Here is a 15870-nt window from a genome sequence, read left to right on the forward strand (position 1 = left end):
GTGGGCCCCCGGTTTTTCTTTTTTTTTTTTTTTTTTTTTTTTTGAGAGGTTTTTGCTATAGGGCGTGTGCGCTCGCCAAATAGAGAGAGACATAGAGACAGAAAGTGAGAAATCACCCCCCAGAGGGATGGTCATGCCGCAATCCCTTCTCCATTCTCCTCTCAGGATCTTGGGCATGCACGCACACGCGCCCGGCGTGATTTCTAAGCCACCGGGTCTGGGATGCAAACCGCGGTTGACTACGTGAGAGTCCAGCGACATAGCCATTATGCTAACTGCTGGTTCCCCCAGTTTCCTTCTTTTAAGGTTGAATAATATGTTTATCTATTAATCCATCCATGGCCACTTAAGTTGCTTCCATCTTTCGGCTATTGTGAGTAATACGGTGTAACTAGGTGTGCAAATATAGCTTCCAGACTGTTACTTTGTTTTATTTGTGAGGGATCTAAGGTACAGCGAGGTAAAGCAATTGATCTGGGGTTATCTACTAGTTAACTGATGAAATCAGGATGTATAGCCAAAGGTCTCTCACTCCAAAATGAGACCTTCTCAACTCTCTTCTCTCTAGCCTGTCCAAAGGGCATATGTTTGATCCATTGTAAAGGGCTGTTTCGTGGAGCTCAAGTGTGAACTGAGACAGCACCAAACAGTTTGCAGTAATGAGAACTTCATCATTCTGTTAATGAATTTTCCAAACTGGATCTCTGACTGTAAATTATACAACATCATTCTAGAAATGGCAGGATTGGATAAGCACAATAAAAGGAACCATAACTGGTGTTTTGAATGTTTGCATGTTTTGCTGTTTTGGGCCATATAACTACATTAATTCTGACCAAAATTAATTTTAAAAGCTTTAGCTATCTCATTCCCCTGTAGACAAGCCAACTGCTTTGATAATATCTACCCATTACCAGCATCATAATAAGTCCTTTATATATACATATAAAATAAATGCATGTCAATGCTCTTATTTTACAGATGAGGAAACCAAGACTCAAAGAGGAATATTACAGTTTACTGTCATCTGCCTGGTCCCAATGACCAAGTTCTTTCTGCCACCTTCTATGTCCTGGGCATTGCTTGTACTGATCCAGCGCAATTCAACTTCAATGAATCAGATACAAAGTATTTACACATCAGCTACTAGATACATGGCTTTGTGAAGACCTGGAATGATCCCTAAGCAGGAACAATTTATTACAGTCTTTGAAAGACAGAGACTTACATAAATGGATTAATGAGTAACCTTTTGACAAAGACCATACATATTTAATGTCTAGTAAAATGTGATACATGCCACCATATTCTGCAATCACCGGTAACTGCAGCTAACAACTCTGCTTTCATGGGAAGGATCTGGTCTGGTGAGCTTGTTCAGCAATCCTCTGTTCAAGCCATCTGGCTCCTTTTCAAAATGTTTCCTATGTCTCAGCTTCCAACTCAACTCTTCATCCTGGAAAAGTCTGTGTCTCCTTCCAGCTCAGGGCTGTGATTTATTTTTGGTGGGTAAAGGGAAGAATTAGTCATACCTACTCTTGTGTTTGAGTCTAATGGAAGCATTGTGACTGGTGGTAAAGATGGTAGTTTATCAGGCTGGTGACTTATAGACTTTATGGCATGGGTCTCCTTACTCCTCTGAATTTCCTTTCCCCTGTGAGTCACTCTACAATAATAAAGAGGTGAGGTCTAATGTCTCACAGTGGAGCTCCTTGTACTCAGCTTCCAGCATTGCAATAATTCCATATTGTGAAAGGAAAGATGATGTCACCACCTTGGCAGTTGAAAACAAAGGGGGACAAATAAAACTGACCAGGGCCACCCAAAGAACTGCCAATCAATACTATTGACAATGAAAAGGAAAGCATTCTTTCTCTCAGTCATCAAGAATGACTGAGCTAAGCAGTATTGACCTTGGGGTAAGGGATTTCTTAGGATTTAATGAATGTCTAGGAAACTGGTGGACCTTTAGTCGAACTGGTTATTAACTGCCTGAAAGTGTCTGACCCTAGAAACCATCATTGCTGCTACAAATACAGAGCACAGAAGAAAACCCAAGTCTGGCTTAGACAATGTGCTGTTGTAAGTCAGTCCCAACGCCGAACCATTAGAATGACCTTGCAAAGCACCCTGCACATCCTCCCTCCCACCACAGAACTGCATATCATTCTCCATGGACATCTTTTTGTGAAGACCCAAGGCTAGGAATAGGTTACAGAAAGAAATATGAATGGCATTTGCCAGTCTTCCAGGATAGAATATGACATACCCTAAGATAACAATGCCCTTCCAAGCTGATAAGGTGAACCAATATCAACAAGATTACAAAGGCCAGTGCTGTCCATCAGAAATATAAGGTGAGATGCATATATAATTTGTAATTTCTTACCATTGGGTTGTCAGAAAAGGCATGATGCATTTTACATAGAAAAGTACATCATGACTTTTCTGACGACCCAATAGATATATTGCTGAAGTGGTAAAATGTTAACTTAATCTAAGAGATATAAAATAATATCATTTTTTATGTATATTCAATTTTTAAAATTCATGGGGTACTTTACATTTTTTTAGACAAAGTCTTCACATTCCAGTGTGTATTTCATACTTGCAACACGTCTTAAGTTTGACTCAAGTCCTAGCCACATTTCGGGTGCTTAAGAGTAACCAGTCATGGAGCCAGCAGGTGGCATGGTGGTTAAAGGTGCTGGACTTCCACACGGCCGACTACAGTTCGAGTCCCAGACCTAGTGGCTTGCTTTCTCACTTTCCCCCTCTCCCTCTTTCTCTCTCTCTGACCAAACTGGAAAACAATAACAACAAATAAATTTAAATAAAATAGTTATTAGAAAAAAAAAGAGTAACTAGTCATAGTTAGGGATCATCATTTTGGACAGTGTAGGCAAAGAAAATTGTTGTGGTTTAAATAATATATTAGAACATTAAAATAGATTTAAAAATAATAATGGGGCCTATTTTTCCAAAATGATCAACACGAAGACCAAATTTAAAGAGAAATTCCAAGTTTGATTTATATATTTAAGAAGACAGAGTGTCATAAATGTCATTTCAGCTTGAAAAGCATTTTCACAGACAACGACCAGATTCTGCCATTTTCTTTGGTGCTATACTGACTTAGCTTTATTTATAAAAATGTTTTGGGATTTCAAGGGTCAAGAGACTCCGGAAATTGTGTTGCAAGGAAAGCAATATGGCGTATTGGAGGTGTGTGATAGAAACAGCCTTGGCTTTGGAAACAGACCTACTCTGACTGCTTTTCCACTTGGTAACACAGGGCAGATGAATTTTTGGGGAGCTGAGTCTTTTGATCTTGGTGGCATGGGTGCTATGCTCACCTCTGACGTGTCATGGGATTGGATGAGAGAATACATGACAAACCTGGATGTTGGTACCACCAACACCACCACCAACAGCATCATAAAGTATTGGATTGTCGGAAATTCATGATGCATTTTTTTTTGCATACGTCCTAACTTTTCCAACAACTCAACAGTAGAAAAGTCACTCATTATTGTGGCTCCACAGCCAGGTACAGGGAACACGCAAAATTCTGATGGGATGGGAAAATGGATTGTGGGGTGACCATGACTCATGGGGGGGGTCTCTGTCTGTCTCTCTCTCAGGCAATTGAACATGCCCTCTGGCAACTGAAGAATAAAAATAGGGAGAGAGCATGGTAAGGGGTAGTGGGAAACACATACGAATAGCTGGGGTAGAGATGGATACGGAGCACTTTGAGATCATCCAGAAAAGAAAATAGAACTCATTGTGCTTATGCTAAGAAAGTACAAGGGGACACAGCTTATTTTTTCAAATGGCTCCAGCATAGCACAGCTTACATTAGCCCCAGAATTATTTAAAAGCAACCAACGCTTAGAAGTCCTTTGGTGGCAGCTCTATAATCTGCTCAGTGTCCAACAAGACTCTCTGAAGTTATCAAATAAACAATGACCTGTGATGGTTAATTTTATGTCATGGGGAATTTATTTTAACCTGCTTTTATTTTATGGGTGCTTTCCAAAATTTTACATGTTAACTATGAAGGGACAAATGTTTCTCATCAGGCCAAGAGGAGAAGGGATGGGGCATAAACAGAATCCAGACTGAAAAAATACAAAACCTTTCTCCTGGGATAAAATATTTATAATTTGTGCATTTGAAAAAAAAAAAAAAAAACCACACTTCTTTGCCTGGGGAATCATTTCTGATCATTATTAAATATCTTAAAAAGAATGTTTCAGACTCCCATTGGGTTATATTTCATTTTTTGTCTGTCTTTGTATAAAAGCCATTATTACAACAACCACACAGATATAACCTATAGAAAGCTTGTTCCAGCTCCATTGTTTTGCCCTTTTTTTTTTTTCTTTTCCCCCCCCCCCCCCCAACCAGAATACTTAGCCACCACTGCTGCAGAGACCCACACAGACATTCTAACCTATCTACTTGCTTGGAAGTATTAGAGGTCAATATACCATCGGGCAGCCATTGACCAAAAAAGGGAAAAGATCAATGAATAAATGCTCCATCTTCTAACTAAAGGGCAATATTGAAATATACATATTCTTTTTGCCTCATCAAAGCTTCTGTACTGGCATCCAGTCCCCTTTTCCCTTAGTCCCAATCAGCTCAATACTGCACTCTTGGATTGGCTTTTTCTTTCCCCAGTTCTCTCCTCCTCCTCTTTGAGTTCACTTCCCAGAACGAACTATGTGTATTCAATTGCCTGGAGCTTGGGAACCAGCAGTTAGCGTAATGGCTATGTCGCTGGACTCCCACGTAGTCGACCGCGGTTCGTGTCCCGGACCCGGTGGCTTAAAACTCACGCCAGGCGCGTGTGCGTGCGTGCCCAAGATCCCGAGAGGAGAATGGAGGAGAAGGGATTGCGGCGTGACCATCCCCCCTGGGGGGTGATTTCTCGCTTTCTGTCTCTATGTCTCTCTCTGTCTGTCTGGCGAGCGCACGCGCCCTACAGTGAAAATCTCTCCAAAAAAAAAAAAATTGCCTGGAGCTTTTCTTTGTAGGGAACCCAGGCTGTAAAAATGTTATTACCATATTTTATCATTGAAATACTCTATCTGCTCAGTTAGAAATAGTGTTAGATAATGCATATTTTAAGTAATGTCTTAAAATTTCTTTTTATTGGAAATGTATTCAAATATATGCTACTCCCTACGTAAGTTAATTTTCTTCAGGGTACGATAAAATTTGATTTGGCGATCACCAATTTGGCAAGGAAGGCACAGAATTTTAGTCTGCACATAGTTTCATATTTTATATATCCACTATTTCATGGGTTGTGAAATTCCTTAGTTGTCTATGCAACCTATATGCCTTGTAAGGACTTAGTTTACTTCTTGTAGAGTCACAAAATGTGACATGGTTAAAAATGAACTAAACTCACCTAATTTTCTTGATTTGGCAAATGGCGTCTCTTGAAATAAAGTAAATGAATAAAATCATCAGACTATCTTCTTACATTCAATGTGTCACCTCACTCCAAACATTCCTAAGAATACCAAAGATGGTAGACCATTTGATCTCAAACTTTTTTTTTAATTGTCAGAAGGTTCATGCACTTGCCAGAGAGAGACAGAAAGAAAGCACTCCCACTATGGGACATGGTCATGCTGCAGTTCCTTTTCCTTTATTTCTCCACCTTATTGATATTTTGGACATGTACACACATGTGCCTGGTGTGTTTTTAAGCCACCAGGGCTAAGAGATAGGAAGGAGACCCAGGAGATACAGTCTGCCGATGTTACCTCCTTCTAACCACCCCACTATTCAAGGCAGAGAAGAGGAACGACAAGGAATGGTATAATGTTAACAGACCTAGGACCCTAACAGGAACCTATGTCTTAATCCATAGCACCATACAACCTGGGTTTCTTGTAAAACTACAGACCCCATGCAGTCTTACCAGATACTTATTCACTTGACTTAACACAAACAGGGCAGATTTTGCTTTCTCTACTTGAGTAGCCATGTCAATGTGTAATACAATTTTATTAACAATTTCTACCCACTATAGAGTCCATGCTCATTCCATGCTCCAGCCTTTCCCTAAACAGGATATTTCTGTAAGTAACAGGATGCATGCCTATTGGTAAGAAAACGCTCTCTCTCTAAGAGCCAGCCCGGACTGGTGGGATCCAAGATGGCTGCCATAATGACCTCTGGAAGATACTAAACCTCATCATAATGTCATTTACGTACTAAATGACACACCCACCAGTACCATGACAATACAAAAACTACTAAAAGAATCTTTAAAAGAAAAAGAAAAAAAAGGGAGGCAGGTTTCTTTATTGTCATAAGTATACAAATATGGATCCCAAATCTCTATAAAGGAGATCTAATATATAATATTTTCAACTTATATAATCATCCATTCATTTGACAAACATTTATACATCAGCTATCTTATGTATGAAACTTTAAGATGCTGAGGATATAATAAACAAAGTAGACAGAATCCTTTTTCTTTTTAATGTTTTTTGCATAGGGTGTGTGCACACACCAAAGAGACAGAGAGAAAGATAGTCCCTCCCTGGAGGATGGCCACATCACAATCCCTTGTCTTCCATTCTCCTCTCAGGATTTTTGGGCATGCATCCACACATGCCCTGTGTGAATTTCAAGCCACCAGGTCTGGAACTCAAATTGTGGTCAGCCATGTAGGAATCCAGGACCCTAACCACCATGCCAGCAGGTAGCCCAAACACATTTGACAAAATCTTTGACGGCACAGAGAACATCTTCTACTGGAAGAAGTCAGCCAAAACTCAAAACCAAAACTAAACAAGCAAATGTATAGTTGTTTTTTTGTTATTTGTTTTGCCACAGTGCTCTTCAATTATAATCAACAATTATACATAAGTAATTCATTCATATAGTACATTCATTTCTACCATTGGGCTCCTGCCAGTCTAAAGTTTCTAGCTTTTTCTTATACTCAGAATTATCTTTTTATGTGTTTTAATGCAGAAATAATAATAGTGGTTAAATCTGTTGGCTTGAGACTTAGGCTATTCTTCTTCAAATACAGGCTCTGCCCTTCCCTGCAAGTATAGTCACTGTGACTCATTCATTCAATCATTCATCATACATTCATCATCCGGAGACCTAGTTCTAGTACCTCGGAACAAATGAAGAATCTGCCCTCGAGGAACTTATGCTTCAGAGGCAGTTTTCTCGCTAGAAAATGAGGATATTAATAGCATTGGCTTCATCAGATTGTCAGAGGAATAAACAACTTAATCCATGTGAACCACTTAGAACAACCTAAGAGCTTACTAAATGTTTGCCTTTATTCATCATGGTTAAAATCCTTCAATGAGTTACTAAAGTCTTTAGGTAAATTTCAAACTGCTTAGTGCAATAAACTAAAGCCTTTCAGGATCTGGCTCCTGATTTTGAATCCTGCCTTATCCCCTATACACTCCTTCCTTCCTAGACAGAATTATTCATGGCTCTCATCATGTGTTGTTCTTTCCATACCTCACACCTTGATACACTCTGTCCTTTCTGTACTGTTCATCTCCTTTGTGAGTCCCTTCTTTATCTTCAAGAATTAGCTCAAACAGCTCCCTCTGTAAAGACTGTTGTGCTGGCTCCTTATACAGGTCCAAGGCCCCAGTTGGTTACATTGACCCTTGTGATCAGAGTGTTCATACCTGACACACTGGTGCTTCTCATAAGTACTCCGATTAACTCATATCTCACACTGCGCAACATATATTATAATCCCTAACAAGAGTGGCATTAAACATCTCAAGATGGTCTTGTAACACAAGTGACTTACACCCAAAGGACAGAAAGAAAGGCTAAAGAGGACGGAGCTGCAGGACTATAGGGACTTCCAGAAAATGATGGTAAAATTGTCATGTTGTTATTTTCCATTGTCAGGGTTTAGAAAACAATATGCCCAAAGTATAGAACTTTGGCTGAGTACTGTGAGCTAAAGGAAAGCCCACATCTGACTTGTGCTCTGTCTCTCATCTCTCTTCCTTTTCCAAAGAGAAGGAAGGAGTGTTTTCTAAGGTATCCTTATTTGCCTAAAGATAGATCTAGAAGAGAGTCTATCATAGGAAAAGAAACTAAAGGTAAAGCATTTCCCTAGAGAGGCTTTGCATTAGACTATTATCTATTATGAGGGCTATTTCCTGAGATATTTTACCTGTATAATAAGATGACCTTTGTTACCACCTCCCTCCAGATCCCCCAATCCTTATTTCCTATTGTAACTCAAGATACTATTAAAAATTTCAAATCCTGACAGGAGACTTGAGAAGATGTTGCCCTCTAGTCATCCCCCCAGAAGGTTATGTCTCAATTTCCCTCTCTCGTCTCTCTTTGGCAAGCACATATGCCCTATGGCAAGAATCTAAATAAATAAATAATCACCTGGTCCTTCTTTGAGTCTTAGATTTTGTGAAGCCCTCCTGTGTATACATGTAATACATCTGTATATCTCTACTTTGTTAATTTTTTTACTATCACTTTATTCCAGAGGCAAATTATTGAACTTTCAGAGAAGAAAGAAAATTCAAAACTCTTAAAACCATAATGAACTATGAACCAGTTCTAAGCCTCCTCCAAAAGTACTATCATTTAGAAAGTTTCAAGTTGTTTTACAGATTGAGTATGTGGGGGCGGCGGGGACCTAGTCCTCAAGACTCAGTGGGACCAGCAGTTAGCATAATGGCTGTGTTGCTGGATTTCCATGTAGTTGACCACAGTTAGAGTCCTGGACCCGGTGGCTTAAACTCACACTGGGTGCGTGTGCGTGCATGCCTAGGATCCTGATAGGAGAATAGAGGAGAAGGGATTGTGGCATGGCCATCCCTCCTGGGGGGTGATTTCTCGCTTTCTATCTCTCTGTCTCTCTCTGTCTTTCTGGTGACTGCACGTGCCCTATGGCAAAAACCTCAAAAAAAAAAAAAAAAAGACTCAGTGAAGTCACTCTTTTCCACAACCAAGTAGCTTTCCTGTTAACCTCCAAATGAAGTGCATCACATTTGCTAGAAGCTCAACTCCCTAGACATCCTTTTTAATAAGAGTGAATTCACATTATTTAGGCCTTTTGCTTGCTCCTACACAAAACGGTAAGTTTGCCTCTTTGACAAGTACAAGTGAACTCTCAAAATCTCAGTTGCTTCTTCTATTCTGGGGAAGGGTTCATTTATGAGACAGGTCCGTGTGATCAGAGAAACAAAAAAATACTTTACCCAGTATGCTAATCAAGGTAGTTTCTTATTTGTAAATATGCTCAGATAGCCAAAACGTTACAGAACATTTGAGGAAAACCAGTATTTTGTAAGAGTAAGTTTTAGGTAAATAAAATAACGACTCTAGGGTTAAGAAGAAGAAGAAAGCATGATTGACAAAAATACAATCAGTATTTTTCAAAAGGTTTAAGACATTATGTAACCCATAGAAAAAGTATGAAGTACTATGAAAAGAGCAATAAAAAAGTTAGAGAAAGCCTATTAAGAGAACATTAAAATATTATAAAAAAAACCACAAAAAACACCAAAAGCAAAATAATAGAAATTATTGGAAACCAAATTGTTGATCTAAAAAATAAAGGCCAAGAAATCTTTCAGAACAGATTAGATGAAAAAAGAAATAAACACCAAGCCCTAGCATGAGAAAAATTAAACAATGTGTAAGGCAGATACAGATACAGATGAACTGTGTAATAAAATTTCAGGAAGACCAGAATATGCAATAAAGGAAATAATTGCAGAAAGAATGGAGTAGAATTCACAAGTGCCAGTCCCTTGGTACAGCAGTTAAGGTAGTCAAACCTCACAAAGCCAACCACTGAGTGATTAGAAACCCCAGAGGCTTGAAAGATAAGCCATTCATAGATTCATTCATGCCCAAAATCCTGAATGGAAGGAGAAATGGAGGAAAAAGGATTTCTGCATGACCGTGCTGGGGGAGTGTTTTATCTTTCTCTCTCTCTCTGGAGCATGTGTTCTCTCTGGCAACAAATGGTGTGTGTGTGTGTGTGTGTGTGTGTGTGTGTGTGTGTGTGTGTGTAAAATTTCTGAGAATGAAAGAATCACATTCTCAAAATGGAAAGAATAAATTTAAGGTTAAGTAGAACTACAATGCAGATACAAATTAAGAGTACAATAGGAATTGATGTAGTCATTCTTTAAACAGTTGGTAATGGGGTACCTTTATGAAAAGATGATATTCAAGTTGACACAAAAAAGATGTAAAGGAAACCAGCAGTTAGCGTAATGGCTATGTCCCTGGACTCCCACGTAGTCAACCGCGGTTCGTGTCTCGGACCTGGTGGCTTAAAACTCACGCTGGGCGCGTGTGCGTGCATGCCCAAGATCCCGAGAGGAGAATGGAGGAGAAGGGATTGCAGTGTGACCATCCCTCCTGGGGGGTGATTTCTCGCTTTCTGTCTCTATGTCTCTCTCTGTCTGTCTGGCGAGCGCACGTGCTCTATAGCAAAAACCTCTCAAAAAAAAAAAAGATGTAAAGAGACAGGGTGAGACTATTTCTGGCATAGGTGGGAGCTTTTGCAAAAGCTGAAGGTCGAGAAGTACTGAATCACCCAAGGGAACTGAAACAGAATGAGTCAAGATAAAGCATTCATGGCACTGGAGGTCATGGTAAAGTATGGATGCTATTCCATAAAGACAGTACCAATTAGACTATTTAAGGAGTATTTAAGAGTACTCTGAGTCAATTTACTTCTTAGAAGGTCATTTCTGTTTGTGGAGAATATGTTAGAAAGAAAGAGAGTGGAAGCAGAGAGTCCAGTTGTAGAATTTGGGAGCTTATGAGTCAAGATCGCTCTGGTGACATGAGAGATTAAAGAAGTAGACCACATGATATAGGTTCTGGAGGTAGATAAGTTAGGATAGAAAGGGAAGAATCCAGAGTAACTAGTGACTTTCTGGTTAAGTCAACAGGGCAAACAAACTGGTAGAGTTATTTACCAAGAAAGGGAAGACAGAATATTATTCTAATTTTCTGATAAAGAGGAAATAAAAACTTCTCTTATGGCTGATTAAATTCATAAGTCATTTAAATGTGGCTGGCTTGTGCAAGCCAGTGAAAAATGCATCTAAAGTTCAGAGAGAATTTTGAAATGCATCTAAATAGATACGTACATGTTTCCCTCCTTTGTTCTCCTCTTGGAACTTTGGGCATGCACACATATGTGCCTGGCGTGTCTTCTAGGCTGCCAGGTCTGAGACTTAAACCATGCCATCAGCCATGTGGGATCAGCTGCCTTAACCTCCATGTCACTTGCTTGCCCTAGGTATATATTTTTTCAATCACTAAATGAAGTCATTCACTAAAATAAACCAAATCCATGGGAATAGATGAGATCACGTAGAGAAATATGTAATAATAGAAGAGATCAAGAATCAAGTCCTCAGGAATCAGACCGAGTTTTTGCATAAGTGTAGACCTCAATAAAGGGGACCAAAAAGAGAGGGAAGAGAGGAGAGCACTGTCAGAAAGGCTAAGCATGGAAGGGAGAAAGTGTTTGAAGAGGAAGAAAGTGGGTGACTATGTAGCCTGCCTCTGGACATAAAGAAAAACAAAAATAGGAAAGAGTCCATTGGTTTGGCATCAAACTGGACATTAGTTACCTTACTGTAAGTGATTTAACTGAAGGTTTACATTACATCTTTCCATTTAGCGGTGAGAACAGAGGTCTACTGGGGTTGAAGACATAAAGACCGTGTGCAAAGGCCACTCTTTTTAAAGCCTGGCTCAAAAGAAGAGCAGAGAAACAGTCAAGTGGCTTAACCACTTGTTTTCTTGTACTCTTAATGGCAAGGGCCCATAAATTCTCTACTATTCCAGTACCTTAACCGCCACACCACCTGCAACCCCAAGGCTATGTTCTTTTTAATCCATACTCTCCAAAGACCCTGTGAGGAACACTGAGCAAGTGCCAGAGATCTTTGGATTACATTTCTGACAGAAGTGTGAGCCACTACTGCAAACAGCCTCAGGACCTAGTGAGAGAAGTTTGATTAACATCTCTTTGGGGAGGCTGAGCCACTTCCTAGCAATCTCAAGGATAAATGGTGGGCCACTGGCTGAGAATGTGATCAGAATGCTGCATATAAAGACTACATAAACAAGCACTAACCACTTCATTGGATATTGGGCTGTCATTGAAATGGTTTGTTGGACCGTTGGTTGCATAATGAATACTAAACTTTACAAAGACAAGGATTATAGACTATTTTCTCTCATGGCTCTAGCATCTAATCCCAGGCCTGGAACTCAATAGTTCCCATTAAAGGGACCAGCAGTTGGCGTAATGGCTATGTCGCTGGACTCCCATGTAGTCGACTGCAGTTCAAGTCCTGGACCAGGTGGCTTAAATTCACGCTTGGGAGCATGTGCCTGCGTGCTCAGAATCCCAAGAGGAGAATGGAAGAGAAAGCATTACAGAATGGCCATCACCCCAGGGGGTGATTTCTTGCTTTCTGTCTGTCTTTCTGGTGAGCACACAAGACCTATAGCAAAAACCGCTCAAAAGCACACAAGCCCTATAGCAAAAACCTCTCAAAAACAGTAGTTCTCATTAAATATTGATTGAATAAGATAAATAAATGGATTTAGTGACTGAAGTCATTAAAATTGGCAACATTGTGAACACGCATTGGAGTGATCTCCTAGTGAGGAAGCAAGATGGAAAATTCACAGAAAAAGTGCAAAACAGGATAACCAGTTCAGCAACACACAGGAGAAACTAGTAAAGCATCTGAAACTAGTAAAACACCTAGAAAAAAGCTGGTCATGACCAAAGCAATTGTGGAGATTATATGGCTTGGATGACAAAACGAGTAATGGAAAAACCTTGGGTTTGAAGATGAGATGATTGAGTTTATATTCAATCAACTAGAGGTGAAAAATCCATACCTGACTGGGTTTTTGAATGGAAAAAAAAAATGCTAGAGAATTTATGGACCTCTGCTGTTAAGTGTACAAGAAAACATCACTGGAATCCCTTCAGTTTTCCTACAAATAAGAAGAAATAAAAGAGACAAATTGAACAAAAACAAATGACATCTACCAAAAAAAAAACAAAAACAAAAACAAAAAAACAACCACAAAATGAAGCAATGCTAGGAGGGACACGGATGAATAAGAAAACAGCAGGAAAAAGGGGACAGGGCCATAACTCCTTCTTCTAAAAGAGGGTGTACCCCTGTCCAGAAAGAGAAAAATAGTCATTTTCTATCTCCCACATCACAGAATCAATAGGTAGAGTCCTTCCCCAGCTCCAGAAAAGAAGGGAAAAAATATTCCAGAACTTCTAGCACCTTCAGTAAAAGAACCTTCAGTACAAGAGGCTGCTTCCACCATGACATCCTGACGGTTCCCAAGCCTGAACCTGTAGACAGAGCCTAAAGAGCTATCTGGGGCTGGGGGGGTATCCAAAAAGGAAAAGAAGAGCCGACCAGGATCTCAGTCTTGTTCCAGATAAAAATCCCAGATGCATTCTTCCACTCCTCATACTCTACCTAGATGGAGCCATAGATTCCGATCAGGATCACACTCACCTGGAGGGCAGCCAGGCCCAAGAAGGCGGCATCTCCTCAGAGAAGAACTCGGCCATGTTCTTGGAGGTCTTGGCCATGTCCATGGAGAACGTGGCTGAGACAAAAGCGATGTCCACTGGGGCGCAGGAGAAGCAGGGCTCCAGGAAGACGAGAAAGGTGTTCATCAGCATCTCTGGAAGGAGCTCGTTGTCCTCTGCTTCTTGTTCCTCATCCCGCCCAAGAGGTCTCCCAGGAGGCCCTCCAGCCCCTCGAAACCTCATGGGTTTCAAGCAAACCTCCAGCAAGTCCACCGAGGCTTGGTGCAGACCACTGCCCGCGGCCACTCTGTCAACCCAACACACCGCAGCTGTCAAACGCAAGCCACGCCATGCTCCTGTGTCCCCAGGGAGAACTCCGGGTCAAGTGCCAAAATGTCAAAGTGCTGCGAAGAGAGTCGGCCTCACCAACACCGAAACCTACAGAAGAATTGTCTGAATTGGAAATAACGATGGCAAAACGGTTGCAGCAGAGTCGGTACAGCGGAGACGCCAGTGAAGACGGAACCAGCGGGTTTCATCTGCCTCCGGCTCCTTCTGCTGGTTTGAGCTACCAAGAGTCCCAGGTGAAGACTGGTGAAGTGGGCAGCAGGTGTAAACCTCGCCATCCTGCGCTGCGAAGGCGCGGGAAAGAGACGATCTTTACGCGGACAGCAATAGCCAATGGCCACACGTGCAGGACGGAGCGGTTCCTCCCCACGGCCAGAGGCGGCGCTGTCCGCCTGAGGCGCGTCCTACGCACTGCGCAGGTCTCCCGCGCTGGCTCCACCGCGGCCAGGCCTCGTCGTCCTCCCGCGCAAGGGTGCGCGCCTTCTCCCTCTGAGGAGGAGAAACGTCCCTCCTCTTCTCCCAGCTAGCAGGTGGTCATCACCATCTGACCATCTCGGCCTCCCAGACAGAGATCGCTGCAGGCAGGCACCGTGAGACGTTTGACGTCATTCTCATCGAAGCACAGGAGGGCCAGCTGGTGGTGTGGTTACAGCGGCCCTTCACTAATTCTTCGCAGTCTCCGGATCCAGGGTTTGAGAAACAGGCCAGGTGCGTGTGCTAGAGAGCCCAAAATCCCCGGAGGAGGAAGAAATGGAGAAGAAATTGCGGCATGATCATGCTCCAGTGGGGATACGCAGGTGGGTTCTCCTCTCTCGCGCGCGCTCATTGTCCTTCTGTCTCTGCTGAGCACCCGTGCCCTCTGGCAAAAAAAAAAAAAAAAAAAAAAAAATTTAAGCGTAAGAAATGATGTTCCTTCCCCAAGCCGCTGAACCAGGAGGCCCAGTCACCATAACCAAACAAATAGCATTTGTCCTATCCATGACCTGGAGCTCCTCGGACTTCTTCAAGCCCTCCACCAGAAGGAGAAAGGGGAGGAGGGTCGTCATCGCCCCAAATAAGGCAGTCCCCATCTCTAAGCACTAGTCCGTTAGAAGACTCCAGGACTCCGGAAGCTGAAAAGACAAAACACAGCTGTGTGGCCAGGCCCCTGGTCTGCAGGGAGGATTCCTATCCCCTGTGGAGCCTCAAGGCATTCTCTACAAACTGCTCACCAGCTGTATGGGTCAAAGAGGCTAAAAGCCCAACACCTGCAAGGAATTCAGATCCAGAGGGAGGCAGAAAGAAGGGGTGAGGCTGTGGCAGGAATCGTAAAAAGAATAAAAAGCGCCAGTGCTCCTGCCCCCGCCCCCCCCCATCATAGCTGCTGCAGCAACCCTATCTGCACAAGAAGAACCAGAGAACTTAGAAAAGCACCTGCGTGAGGGTCCAGCAGTTAGCATAATGGCTATGTCGCTTGACTTTCATGTAGTCAACTGTGGTTCGCGTCCCAGACCCGGTGGCCTAAAACTCACGTAGGGCGCATGTGCGTGCGTGCCCAAGATCCCAAAAGGAGAATGGAGGAGAAGGAATTGAGGCATGGCCATCCCCCCTTGGGGGTGATTTCTCGCTTTCTGTCTCTCTGTCTGTCTCTGTTTGCCTATGGGGGGTTGGGGGGGAACTCTCCCCCCAACTGAAGGCCAGTCCTATCCTGGTGGTTAAGAAGACTGGCTCCATGGGTCCAGCAGATGGTACAATAGTAAAATCACTAGACTCTCACGCAGTTGATTGCAGTTCGAGTCCCAGACCCAGCAGCTTAAATTTACACCAGGCATGTGTGCATGCATGCCCCAAATCCAGAGAGTAGGGGAGAAGGGATTACAGCATGACCATTCCCCCTGAGGGGGTGGTATTTCTTTCTGTCTCTCCCATGAGTGCAT

At 42.1% G+C, this 15870-nt stretch overlaps 1 pseudogene; it reads left to right on the plus strand.

Annotated features, from left to right (window-relative positions):
* Positions 1-10625: 10625 nt before the first annotated feature.
* LOC114006597 (serine/arginine repetitive matrix protein 1-like) lies at positions 10626-14204 on the plus strand (annotated as a pseudogene).
* Positions 14205-15870: the final 1666 nt, after the last annotated feature.

This window comes from Tupaia chinensis, unplaced genomic scaffold (assembly GCF_000334495.1).
Source record: "Tupaia chinensis unplaced genomic scaffold, TupChi_1.0 Scaffold000078_1, whole genome shotgun sequence".
In the NCBI taxonomy this organism is placed as follows: Eukaryota; Metazoa; Chordata; class Mammalia; order Scandentia; family Tupaiidae; genus Tupaia; species Tupaia belangeri.